This window comes from Taudactylus pleione, unplaced genomic scaffold (assembly GCF_031769625.1).
Source record: "Taudactylus pleione unplaced genomic scaffold, aTauple2 ptg000262l, whole genome shotgun sequence".
Classification (NCBI taxonomy): Eukaryota; Metazoa; Chordata; class Amphibia; order Anura; family Myobatrachidae; genus Taudactylus; species Taudactylus pleione.
The window spans coordinates 5,695,001-5,707,500 of record NW_028284664.1 but is presented as its reverse complement, the minus strand read 5'-3'; the positions used below and the strand labels follow the sequence as shown (position 1 = coordinate 5,707,500).

Genomic DNA, 12,500 nt, shown 5'->3' with positions numbered 1-12,500 from the left:
ATATACCCCACCATGTGCCTCAAGATTGATCTTAGGGAGAGTGAAAGTTGGAAGTAAAATTTAAATAGGGTTTTATAAACTGGAGAACATTAACAAGATAGAGCTGCTAACTGGCAAAAAAATTCAATATCCCATTAAGGAATAGCCATCGATTTCCATACATATCACAGTGAAACAAATTATGAAAATTGGCATGTAGAGGTTCATTTCTTCAAAACCATAGACTGTACTAGGCTAAAATTGCTTCTTTGCATTCTTTGGCTAGGATGGCACTTGACAAAAATGGGTGCTCTTTGCCAGGCACCCCTGTGCATCTAAGCAGCCAGGTTTCCAGACATCAGCAAAATCTCCAGCCAAAAAAACATTTACTGCCCATTAAATAACCATTCTTTTTTATAACTTTATAGTTTATAGCATTTAGTTTAGGGAGACTAAAGAATTTTACTTCTAAATGTTTTTAGTTTATAATACTAATCATATGCTAATCACCATTTATGTAATCGGTTAATGTCAAATAAGTGGGCAAAAAGGTCAAAAATGACATAGTTTACACTTAAAATGTATTTGTTGCTAAACAAATTTGGATATATGCAAATTATGTAACTGCTAAACTTTAAGATTGTAAATTAAGTATTGTGTGCACTATCTTTTGGCTCAATTAACAATAAAAGTAAAAAATACAGATGAATAGCATATGGTAAGTATTATATATTATAATATATTTATATTTTGAAGCCACAACTTGGTCTCCCTAATTGTATTGGTATATGATTTAAACTAGCCCTAACATTTTATTTTTATATTTGTACATTCTGTTAGAGGTGCTTATGTGTTGTGAATGGCTCCTTGGTTTGGCATTTAATACATTATGTGTTCAGTTCTTATTTTTGTGGAACAGAGTTAAAAAAAGAAGTTTTAGAAGTCTAGTATATTCATGGGTGCTTGGGGAGTTTCTTGATAGAACATTATGTGTAGGGGGAGAAGCTAGGCATTTGTTCTTTGTGGAAAGGGTCTTAAATCTCATGCATTAAGCAAATTAGGTGATTGCAGCATGCACCATGGGCTTCAATAATTATATAATAGCAGATTTGATTTGCTGGAGATTGTGGTTTCGTACTGTACAATTGTCTAGAGTTATGAATAGGTATTGGATAAAGAAAGATAGATTTTTCCACTGTACCAAGCAGAACCTATTGGGTGCAGCAGTGCATATTCATGCCTTCAGGCCTGGAGTGACTTGGAGGGGGCACCTGTCCCTTACGTTTCCGCTTCGACCAATAGATACACCCCTGCAAGTTCAATAAGAATTGAAGGTGGCTAAATAATTTTCTAAGTTTAAATATAACTGAGGCAGTCTGCACAATTCACACAATGATAAGTCATGTCTAACTGATGACATCATACAAGAGTTGGTCGATTTGTTGTTTGCTTGCAAAATTTCTTACCTTTTTATCTGCAGGTATCATTAAGTGGAAAAGAATTAATTTGTCCAGAGCTATATACCTAAAATATGGAACGCTTCACGAATTTGCGTGTCATCCTTGCGCAGGGGCCATGCTAATCTTCTCTGTATCGTTCCAATTTTAGTATATGTGCTGCCGAAGCAAGCACATTCCAAAAGCAAAGTCCTAAGATATATATACCCCACCATGTGCCTCAAGATTGATCTTAGGGAGAGTAAAAGATGGAAGTTAAATTCAGATGGGGTTTCAAAGACTGGAGAACACTTTACAATAAACAAGATAGAGCTACTTACTGGCAAAAAATTCAATATCCCATTAAGGAAAGGCCACCAATTTCTATACGTACCACAGTCAAATAAATTATGCAAATTAGCATGTGGAGGTTCATTTCTTTTGGAACCATAGGCTGTACAAGATTAAAATTGGTCCTAAGTACAGAACAAGTGAAGTAGGAATGGAAAATGGCAAAATAGTTTTCTAAGACTTAATAGAAGTACTGAGACAACCTGCACAATTTAGACAAGAATTGAATTTGAAAATGATATGTCATGTCGAACTGATTTTGTCATAAAAAAGTTGGTCGATTTGTTCTTTGCTTGCAAAATTTCTTGACTTTTTATCTGCAGGTATCTAAAGTGGAATCGAATTAATTTGTCCAGAGCTATATACCTAAAATATGGAACGCTTCACGAATTTGCGTGTCATCCTTGCGCAGGGGCCATGCTAATCTTTTCTGTATCGTTCCAATTTTAGTATATGTGCTGCCGAAGCAAGCACATTCCAAAAGCAAAGTCCTAAGAGTTATATACCCCACCATGTGCCTCAAGATTGATCTTAGGGAGAGGGAAAGTTGGAAGTAAAATTTAAATAGGGTTTTATAAACTGGAGAACATTAACAAGATAGAGCTGCTAACTGGCAAAAAAATTCAATATCCCATTAAGAAATAGCCATCGATTTCCATACATACCACAGTGAAACAAATTATGAAAATTGGCATGTAGAGGTTCATTTCTTCAAAACCATAGACTGTACTAGACTAAAATTGCTTCTTTGCATTCTTTGGCTAGGATGGCACTTGACAAAAATGGGTGCTCTTTGCCAGGCACCCCTGTGCATCTAAGCAGCCAGGTTTCCAGACATCAGCAAAATCTCCAGCCAAAAAAACATTTACTGCCCATTAAATAACCATTCTTTTTTATAACTTTATAGTTTATAGCATTTAGTTTAGGGAGACTAAAGAATTTTACTTCTAAATGTTTTTAGTTTATAATACTAATCATATGCTAATCACCATTTATGTAATCGGTTAATGTCAAATAAGTGGGCAAAAAGGTAAAAAATGACATAGTTTACACTTAAAATGTATTTGTTGCTAAACAAATTTGGATATATGCAAATTATGTAACTGCTAAACTTTAAGATTGTAAATTAAGTATTGTGTGCACTATCTTTTGGCTCAATTAACAATAAAAGTAAAAAATACAGATGAATAGCATATGGTAAGTATTATAAATTAATAATATATATATATTTTGAAGCCACAACTTGGTCTCCCTAATTGTATTGGTATATGATTTAAACTAGCCCTAACATTTTATTTTTATATTTGTACATTCTGTTAGAGGTGCTTATGTGTTGTGAATGGCTCCTTGGTTTGACATCTAATACATTATGTGTTCAGTTCTTATTTTTGTGGAACAGAGTTAAAAAAAGAATTTTTAGAAGTCTAGTATATTCATGGGTGCTTGGGGAGTTTCTTGATAGAACATTATGTGTAGGGGGAGAAGCTAGGCATTTGTTCTTTGTGGAAAGGGTCTTAAATCTCATGCATTAAGCAAATTAGGTGATTGCAGCATGCACCATGGGCTTCAATAATTATATAATAGCAGATTTGATTTGCTGGAGATTGTGGTTTTGTACTGTACAATTGTCTAGAGTTATGAATAGGTATTGGATAAAGAAAGATAGATTTTTCCACTGTACCAAGCAGAACCTATTGGGTGCAGCAGTGCATATTCATGCCTTCAGGCCTGGAGTGACTTGGAGGGGGCACCTGTCCCTTACGTTTCCGCTTCGACCAATAGATACACCCCTGCAAGTTCAATAAGAATTGAAGGTGGCTAAATAATTTTCTAAGTTTAAATATAACTGAGGCAGTCTGCACAATTCACACAATGATAAGTCATGTCTAACTGATGACATCATACAAGAGTTGGTCGATTTGTTGTTTGCTTGCAAAATTTCTTACCTTTTTATCTGCAGGTATCATTAAGTGGAAAAGAATTAATTTGTCCAGAGCTATATACCTAAAATATGGAACGCTTCACGAATTTGCGTGTCATCCTTGCGCAGGGGCCATGCTAATCTTCTCTGTATCGTTCCAATTTTAGTATATGTGCTGCCGAAGCAAGCACATTCCAAAAGCAAAGTCCTAAGATATATATACCCCACCATGTGCCTCAAGATTGATCTTAGGGAGAGTAAAAGATGGAAGTTAAATTCAGATGGGGTTTCAAAGACTGGAGAACACTTTACAATAAACAAGATAGAGCTACTTACTGGCAAAAAATTCAATATCCCATTAAGGAAAGGCCACCAATTTCTATACGTACCACAGTCAAATAAATTATGCAAATTAGCATGTGGAGGTTCATTTCTTTTGGAACCATAGGCTGTACAAGATTAAAATTGCTCCTAAGTACAGAACAAGTGAAGTAGGAATGGAAAATGTTAAAATAGTTTTCTAAGACTTAATAGAAGTACTGAGACAACCTGCACAATTTAGACAAGAATTGAATTTGAAAATGATATGTCATGTCGAACTGATTTTGTCATAAAAAAGTTGGTCGATTTGTTCTTTGCTTGCAAAATTTCTTGACTTTTTATCTGCAGGTATCTTAAGTGGAATCGAATTAATTTGTCCAGAGCTATATACCTAAAATATGGAACGCTTCACGAATTTGCGTGTCATCCTTGCGCAGGGGCCATGCTAATCTTCTCTGTATCGTTCCAATTTTAGTATATGTGCTGCCGAAGCAAGCACATTCCAAAAGCAAAGTCCTAAGATATATATACCCCACCATGTGCCTCAAGATTGATCTTAGGGAGAGTAAAAGATGGAAGTTAAATTCAGATGGGGTTTCAAAGACTGGAGAACACTTTACAATAAACAAGATAGAGCTACTTACTGGCAAAAAATTCAATATCCCATTAAGGAAAGGCCACCAATTTCTATACGTACCACAGTCAAATAAATTATGCAAATTAGCATGTGGAGGTTCATTTCTTTTGGAACCATAGGCTGTACAAGATTAAAATTGCTCCTAAGTACAGAACAAGTGAAGTAGGAATGGAAAATGGCAAAATAGTTTTCTAAGACTTAATAGAAGTACTGAGACAACCTGCACAATTTAGACAAGAATTGAATTTGAAAATGATATGTCATGTCGAACTGATTTTGTCATAAAAAAGTTGGTCGATTTGTTCTTTGCTTGCAAAATTTCTTGACTTTTTATCTGCAGGTATCTAAAGTGGAATCGAATTAATTTGTCCAGAGCTATATACCTAAAATATGGAACGCTTCACGAATTTGCGTGTCATCCTTGCGCAGGGGCCATGCTAATCTTTTCTGTATCGTTCCAATTTTAGTATATGTGCTGCCGAAGCAAGCACATTCCAAAAGCAAAGTCCTAAGAGTTATATACCCCACCATGTGCCTCAAGATTGATCTTAGGGAGAGGGAAAGTTGGAAGTAAAATTTAAATAGGGTTTTATAAACTGGAGAACATTAACAAGATAGAGCTGCTAACTGGCAAAAAAATTCAATATCCCATTAAGAAATAGCCATCGATTTCCATACATACCACAGTGAAACAAATTATGAAAATTGGCATGTAGAGGTTCATTTCTTCAAAACCATAGACTGTACTAGACTAAAATTGCTTCTTTGCATTCTTTGGCTAGGATGGCACTTGACAAAAATGGGTGCTCTTTGCCAGGCACCCCTGTGCATCTAAGCAGCCAGGTTTCCAGACATCAGCAAAATCTCCAGCCAAAAAAACATTTACTGCCCATTAAATAACCATTCTTTTTTATAACTTTATAGTTTATAGCATTTAGTTTAGGGAGACTAAAGAATTTTACTTCTAAATGTTTTTAGTTTATAATACTAATCATATGCTAATCACCATTTATGTAATCGGTTAATGTCAAATAAGTGGGCAAAAAGGTAAAAAATGACATAGTTTACACTTAAAATGTATTTGTTGCTAAACAAATTTGGATATATGCAAATTATGTAACTGCTAAACTTTAAGATTGTAAATTAAGTATTGTGTGCACTATCTTTTGGCTCAATTAACAATAAAAGTAAAAAATACAGATGAATAGCATATGGTAAGTATTATAAATTAATAATATATATATATTTTGAAGCCACAACTTGGTCTCCCTAATTGTATTGGTATATGATTTAAACTAGCCCTAACATTTTATTTTTATATTTGTACATTCTGTTAGAGGTGCTTATGTGTTGTGAATGGCTCCTTGGTTTGACATCTAATACATTATGTGTTCAGTTCTTATTTTTGTGGAACAGAGTTAAAAAAAGAATTTTTAGAAGTCTAGTATATTCATGGGTGCTTGGGGAGTTTCTTGATAGAACATTATGTGTAGGGGGAGAAGCTAGGCATTTGTTCTTTGTGGAAAGGGTCTTAAATCTCATGCATTAAGCAAATTAGGTGATTGCAGCATGCACCATGGGCTTCAATAATTATATAATAGCAGATTTGATTTGCTGGAGATTGTGGTTTTGTACTGTACAATTGTCTAGAGTTATGAATAGGTATTGGATAAAGAAAGATAGATTTTTCCACTGTACCAAGCAGAACCTATTGGGTGCAGCAGTGCATATTCATGCCTTCAGGCCTGGAGTGACTTGGAGGGGGCACCTGTCCCTTACGTTTCCGCTTCGACCAATAGATACACCCCTGCAAGTTCAATAAGAATTGAAGGTGGCTAAATAATTTTCTAAGTTTAAATATAACTGAGGCAGTCTGCACAATTCACACAATGATAAGTCATGTCTAACTGATGACATCATACAAGAGTTGGTCGATTTGTTCTTTGCTTGCAAAATTTCTTACCTTTTTATCTGCAGGTATCATTAAGTGGAAAAGAATTAATTTGTCCAGAGCTATATACCTAAAATATGGAACGCTTCACGAATTTGCGTGTCATCCTTGCGCAGGGGCCATGCTAATCTTCTCTGTATCGTTCCAATTTTAGTATATGTGCTGCCGAAGCAAGCACATTCCAAAAGCAAAGTCCTAAGATATATATACCCCACCATGTGCCTCAAGATTGATCTTAGGGAGAGTAAAAGATGGAAGTTAAATTCAGATGGGGTTTCAAAGACTGGAGAACACTTTACAATAAACAAGATAGAGCTACTTACTGGCAAAAAATTCAATATCCCATTAAGGAAAGGCCACCAATTTCTATACGTACCACAGTCAAATAAATTATGCAAATTAGCATGTGGAGGTTCATTTCTTTTGGAACCATAGGCTGTACAAGATTAAAATTGCTCCTAAGTACAGAACAAGTGAAGTAGGAATGGAAAATGTTAAAATAGTTTTCTAAGACTTAATAGAAGTACTGAGACAACCTGCACAATTTAGACAAGAATTGAATTTGAAAATGATATGTCATGTCGAACTGATTTTGTCATAAAAAAGTTGGTCGATTTGTTCTTTGCTTGCAAAATTTCTTGACTTTTTATCTGCAGGTATCTTAAGTGGAATCGAATTAATTTGTCCAGAGCTATATACCTAAAATATGGAACGCTTCACGAATTTGCGTGTCATCCTTGCGCAGGGGCCATGCTAATCTTCTCTGTATCGTTCCAATTTTAGTATATGTGCTGCCGAAGCAAGCACATTCCAAAAGCAAAGTCCTAAGATATATATACCCCACCATGTGCCTCAAGATTGATCTTAGGGAGAGTAAAAGATGGAAGTTAAATTCAGATGGGGTTTCAAAGACTGGAGAACACTTTACAATAAACAAGATAGAGCTACTTACTGGCAAAAAATTCAATATCCCATTAAGGAAAGGCCACCAATTTCTATACGTACCACAGTCAAATAAATTATGCAAATTAGCATGTGGAGGTTCATTTCTTTTGGAACCATAGGCTGTACAAGATTAAAATTGGTCCTAAGTACAGAACAAGTGAAGTAGGAATGGAAAATGGCAAAATAGTTTTCTAAGACTTAATAGAAGTACTGAGACAACCTGCACAATTTAGACAAGAATTGAATTTGAAAATGATATGTCATGTCGAACTGATTTTGTCATAAAAAAGTTGGTCGATTTGTTCTTTGCTTGCAAAATTTCTTGACTTTTTATCTGCAGGTATCTTAAGTGGAATCGAATTAATTTGTCCAGAGCTATATACCTAAAATATGGAACGCTTCACGAATTTGCGTGTCATCCTTGCGCAGGGGCCATGCTAATCTTCTCTGTATCGTTCCAATTTTAGTATATGTGCTGCCGAAGCAAGCACATTCCAAAAGCAAAGTCCTAAGAGTTATATACCCCACCATGTGCCTCAAGATTGATCTTAGGGAGAGGGAAAGTTGGAAGTAAAATTTAAATAGGGTATTATAAACTGGAGAACATTAACAAGATAGAGCTGCTAACTGGCAAAAAAATTCAATATCCCATTAAGAAATAGCCATCGATTTCCATACATACCACAGTGAAACAAATTATGAAAATTGGCATGTGGAGGTTCATTTCTTCAAAACCATAGACTGTACTAGACTAAAATTGCTTCTTTGCATTCTTTGGCTAGGATGGCACTTGACAAAAATGGGTGCTCTTTGCCAGGCACCCCTGTGCATCTAAGCAGCCAGGTTTCCAGACATCAGCAAAATCTCCAGCCAAAAAAACATTTACTGCCCATTAAATAACCATTCTTTTTTATAACTTTATAGTTTATAGCATTTAGTTTAGGGAGACTAAAGAATTTTACTTCTAAATGTTTTTAGTTTATAATACTAATCATATGCTAATCACCATTTATGTAATCGGTTAATGTCAAATAAGTGGGCAAAAAGGTAAAAAATGACATAGTTTACACTTAAAATGTATTTGTTGCTAAACAAATTTGGATATATGCAAATTATGTAACTGCTAAACTTTAAGATTGTAAATTAAGTATTGTGTGCACTATCTTTTGGCTCAATTAACAATAAAAGTAAAAAATACAGATGAATAGCATATGGTAAGTATTATAAATTAATAATATATATATATTTTGAAGCCACAACTTGGTCTCCCTAATTGTATTGGTATATGATTTAAACTAGCCCTAACATTTTATTTTTATATTTGTACATTCTGTTAGAGGTGCTTATGTGTTGTGAATGGCTCCTTGGTTTGACATCTAATACATTATGTGTTCAGTTCTTATTTTTGTGGAACAGAGTTAAAAAAAGAATTTTTAGAAGTCTAGTATATTCATGGGTGCTTGGGGAGTTTCTTGATAGAACATTATGTGTAGGGGGAGAAGCTAGGCATTTGTTCTTTGTGGAAAGGGTCTTAAATCTCATGCATTAAGCAAATTAGGTGATTGCAGCATGCACCATGGGCTTCAATAATTATATAATAGCAGATTTGATTTGCTGGAGATTGTGGTTTTGTACTGTACAATTGTCTAGAGTTATGAATAGGTATTGGATAAAGAAAGATAGATTTTTCCACTGTACCAAGCAGAACCTATTGGGTGCAGCAGTGCATATTCATGCCTTCAGGCCTGGAGTGACTTGGAGGGGGCACCTGTCCCTTACGTTTCCGCTTCGACCAATAGATACACCCCTGCAAGTTCAATAAGAATTGAAGGTGGCTAAATAATTTTCTAAGTTTAAATATAACTGAGGCAGTCTGCACAATTCACACAATGATAAGTCATGTCTAACTGATGACATCATACAAGAGTTGGTCGATTTGTTCTTTGCTTGCAAAATTTCTTACCTTTTTATCTGCAGGTATCATTAAGTGGAAAAGAATTAATTTGTCCAGAGCTATATACCTAAAATATGGAACGCTTCACGAATTTGCGTGTCATCCTTGCGCAGGGGCCATGCTAATCTTCTCTGTATCGTTCCAATTTTAGTATATGTGCTGCCGAAGCAAGCACATTCCAAAAGCAAAGTCCTAAGATATATATACCCCACCATGTGCCTCAAGATTGATCTTAGGGAGAGTAAAAGATGGAAGTTAAATTCAGATGGGGTTTCAAAGACTGGAGAACACTTTACAATAAACAAGATAGAGCTACTTACTGGCAAAAAATTCAATATCCCATTAAGGAAAGGCCACCAATTTCTATACGTACCACAGTCAAATAAATTATGCAAATTAGCATGTGGAGGTTCATTTCTTTTGGAACCATAGGCTGTACAAGATTAAAATTGCTCCTAAGTACAGAACAAGTGAAGTAGGAATGGAAAATGGCAAAATAGTTTTCTAAGACTTAATAGAAGTACTGAGACAACCTGCACAATTTAGACAAGAATTGAATTTGAAAATGATATGTCATGTCGAACTGATTTTGTCATAAAAAAGTTGGTCGATTTGTTCTTTGCTTGCAAAATTTCTTGACTTTTTATCTGCAGGTATCTTAAGTGGAATCGAATTAATTTGTCCAGAGCTATATACCTAAAATATGGAACGCTTCACGAATTTGCGTGTCATCCTTGCGCAGGGGCCATGCTAATCTTCTCTGTATCGTTCCAATTTTAGTATATGTGCTGCCGAAGCAAGCACATTCCAAAAGCAAAGTCCTAAGATATATATACCCCACCATGTGCCTCAAGATTGATCTTAGGGAGAGTAAAAGATGGAAGTTAAATTCAGATGGGGTTTCAAAGACTGGAGAACACTTTACAATAAACAAGATAGAGCTACTTACTGGCAAAAAATTCAATATCCCATTAAGGAAAGGCCACCAATTTCTATACGTACCACAGTCAAATAAATTATGCAAATTAGCATGTGGAGGTTCATTTCTTTTGGAACCATAGGCTGTACAAGATTAAAATTGCTCCTAAGTACAGAACAAGTGAAGTAGGAATGGAAAATGGCAAAATAGTTTTCTAAGACTTAATAGAAGTACTGAGACAACCTGCACAATTTAGACAAGAATTGAATTTGAAAATGATATGTCATGTCGAACTGATTTTGTCATAAAAAAGTTGGTCGATTTGTTCTTTGCTTGCAAAATTTCTTGACTTTTTATCTGCAGGTATCTTAAGTGGAATCGAATTAATTTGTCCAGAGCTATATACCTAAAATATGGAACGCTTCACGAATTTGCGTGTCATCCTTGCGCAGGGGCCATGCTAATCTTCTCTGTATCGTTCCAATTTTAGTATATGTGCTGCCGAAGCAAGCACATTCCAAAAGCAAAGTCCTAAGAGTTATATACCCCACCATGTGCCTCAAGATTGATCTTAGGGAGAGGGAAAGTTGGAAGTAAAATTTAAATAGGGTATTATAAACTGGAGAACATTAACAAGATAGAGCTGCTAACTGGCAAAAAAATTCAATATCCCATTAAGAAATAGCCATCGATTTCCATACATACCACAGTGAAACAAATTATGAAAATTGGCATGTGGAGGTTCATTTCTTCAAAACCATAGACTGTACTAGACTAAAATTGCTTCTTTGCATTCTTTGGCTAGGATGGCACTTGACAAAAATGGGTGCTCTTTGCCAGGCACCCCTGTGCATCTAAGCAGCCAGGTTTCCAGACATCAGCAAAATCTCCAGCCAAAAAAACATTTACTGCCCATTAAATAACCATTCTTTTTTATAACTTTATAGTTTATAGCATTTAGTTTAGGGAGACTAAAGAATTTTACTTCTAAATGTTTTTAGTTTATAATACTAATCATATGCTAATCACCATTTATGTAATCGGTTAATGTCAAATAAGTGGGCAAAAAGGTAAAAAATGACATAGTTTACACTTAAAATGTATTTGTTGCTAAACAAATTTGGATATATGCAAATTATGTAACTGCTAAACTTTAAGATTGTAAATTAAGTATTGTGTGCACTATCTTTTGGCTCAATTAACAATAAAAGTAAAAAATACAGATGAATAGCATATGGTAAGTATTATAAATTAATAATATATATATATTTTGAAGCCACAACTTGGTCTCCCTAATTGTATTGGTATATGATTTAAACTAGCCCTAACATTTTATTTTTATATTTGTACATTCTGTTAGAGGTGCTTATGTGTTGTGAATGGCTCCTTGGTTTGACATCTAATACATTATGTGTTCAGTTCTTATTTTTGTGGAACAGAGTTAAAAAAAGAATTTTTAGAAGTCTAGTATATTCATGGGTGCTTGGGGAGTTTCTTGATAGAACATTATGTGTAGGGGGAGAAGCTAGGCATTTGTTCTTTGTGGAAAGGGTCTTAAATCTCATGCATTAAGCAAATTAGGTGATTGCAGCATGCACCATGGGCTTCAATAATTATATAATAGCAGATTTGATTTGCTGGAGATTGTGGTTTTGTACTGTACAATTGTCTAGAGTTATGAATAGGTATTGGATAAAGAAAGATAGATTTTTCCACTGTACCAAGCAGAACCTATTGGGTGCAGCAGTGCATATTCATGCCTTCAGGCCTGGAGTGACTTGGAGGGGGCACCTGTCCCTTACGTTTCCGCTTCGACCAATAGATACACCCCTGCAAGTTCAATAAGAATTGAAGGTGGCTAAATAATTTTCTAAGTTTAAATATAACTGAGGCAGTCTGCACAATTCACACAATGATAAGTCATGTCTAACTGATGACATCATACAAGAGTTGGTCGATTTGTTCTTTGCTTGCAAAATTTCTTACCTTTTTATCTGCAGGTATCATTAAGTGGAAAAGAATTAATTTGTCCAGAGCTATATACCTAAAATATGGAACGCTTCACGAATTTGCGTGTCATCCTTGC

At 35.0% G+C, this 12,500-nt stretch overlaps 12 non-coding genes across 12 annotated transcripts in view; all 12 read right to left on the bottom strand.

Moving 5' to 3' along the window:
- Window positions 1–1,504: 1,504 nt before the first annotated feature.
- Window positions 1,505–1,611, bottom strand: LOC148514426 (U6 spliceosomal RNA). Its single transcript, XR_015879928.1, has one exon. It is a non-coding gene; the product is annotated as a U6 spliceosomal RNA (small nuclear RNA).
- A 522-nt stretch (window positions 1,612–2,133) lies between these two features.
- LOC148514425 (U6 spliceosomal RNA) lies at window positions 2,134–2,240 on the bottom strand. Its single transcript, XR_015879621.1, has one exon. It is a non-coding gene; the product is annotated as a U6 spliceosomal RNA (small nuclear RNA).
- A 1,531-nt stretch (window positions 2,241–3,771) lies between these two features.
- Window positions 3,772–3,878, bottom strand: LOC148514424 (U6 spliceosomal RNA). The gene has a single exon (XR_015879927.1). It is a non-coding gene; the product is annotated as a U6 spliceosomal RNA (small nuclear RNA).
- A 522-nt stretch (window positions 3,879–4,400) lies between these two features.
- LOC148514423 (U6 spliceosomal RNA) lies at window positions 4,401–4,507 on the bottom strand. Its single transcript, XR_015879925.1, has one exon. It is a non-coding gene; the product is annotated as a U6 spliceosomal RNA (small nuclear RNA).
- A 522-nt stretch (window positions 4,508–5,029) lies between these two features.
- LOC148514422 (U6 spliceosomal RNA) lies at window positions 5,030–5,136 on the bottom strand. Its single transcript, XR_015879619.1, has one exon. It is a non-coding gene; the product is annotated as a U6 spliceosomal RNA (small nuclear RNA).
- A 1,531-nt stretch (window positions 5,137–6,667) lies between these two features.
- On the bottom strand, window positions 6,668–6,774 carry LOC148514421 (U6 spliceosomal RNA). The gene has a single exon (XR_015879924.1). It is a non-coding gene; the product is annotated as a U6 spliceosomal RNA (small nuclear RNA).
- A 522-nt stretch (window positions 6,775–7,296) lies between these two features.
- On the bottom strand, window positions 7,297–7,403 carry LOC148514420 (U6 spliceosomal RNA). The gene has a single exon (XR_015879923.1). It is a non-coding gene; the product is annotated as a U6 spliceosomal RNA (small nuclear RNA).
- A 522-nt stretch (window positions 7,404–7,925) lies between these two features.
- Window positions 7,926–8,032, bottom strand: LOC148514419 (U6 spliceosomal RNA). Its single transcript, XR_015879922.1, has one exon. It is a non-coding gene; the product is annotated as a U6 spliceosomal RNA (small nuclear RNA).
- Window positions 8,033–9,563: 1,531 nt separating this feature from the next.
- LOC148514418 (U6 spliceosomal RNA) lies at window positions 9,564–9,670 on the bottom strand. The gene has a single exon (XR_015879921.1). It is a non-coding gene; the product is annotated as a U6 spliceosomal RNA (small nuclear RNA).
- Window positions 9,671–10,192: 522 nt separating this feature from the next.
- On the bottom strand, window positions 10,193–10,299 carry LOC148514417 (U6 spliceosomal RNA). Its single transcript, XR_015879920.1, has one exon. It is a non-coding gene; the product is annotated as a U6 spliceosomal RNA (small nuclear RNA).
- Window positions 10,300–10,821: 522 nt separating this feature from the next.
- On the bottom strand, window positions 10,822–10,928 carry LOC148514416 (U6 spliceosomal RNA). Its single transcript, XR_015879919.1, has one exon. It is a non-coding gene; the product is annotated as a U6 spliceosomal RNA (small nuclear RNA).
- A 1,531-nt stretch (window positions 10,929–12,459) lies between these two features.
- The window catches only part of LOC148514415 (U6 spliceosomal RNA), a 107-nt gene continuing 66 nt past the window's right edge, over window positions 12,460–12,500 (bottom strand). Inside the window, exon 1 of the small nuclear RNA XR_015879918.1 lies at window positions 12,460–12,500. This exon is cut by the window's right edge and continues 66 nt beyond it. This is a non-coding gene — a small nuclear RNA (U6 spliceosomal RNA).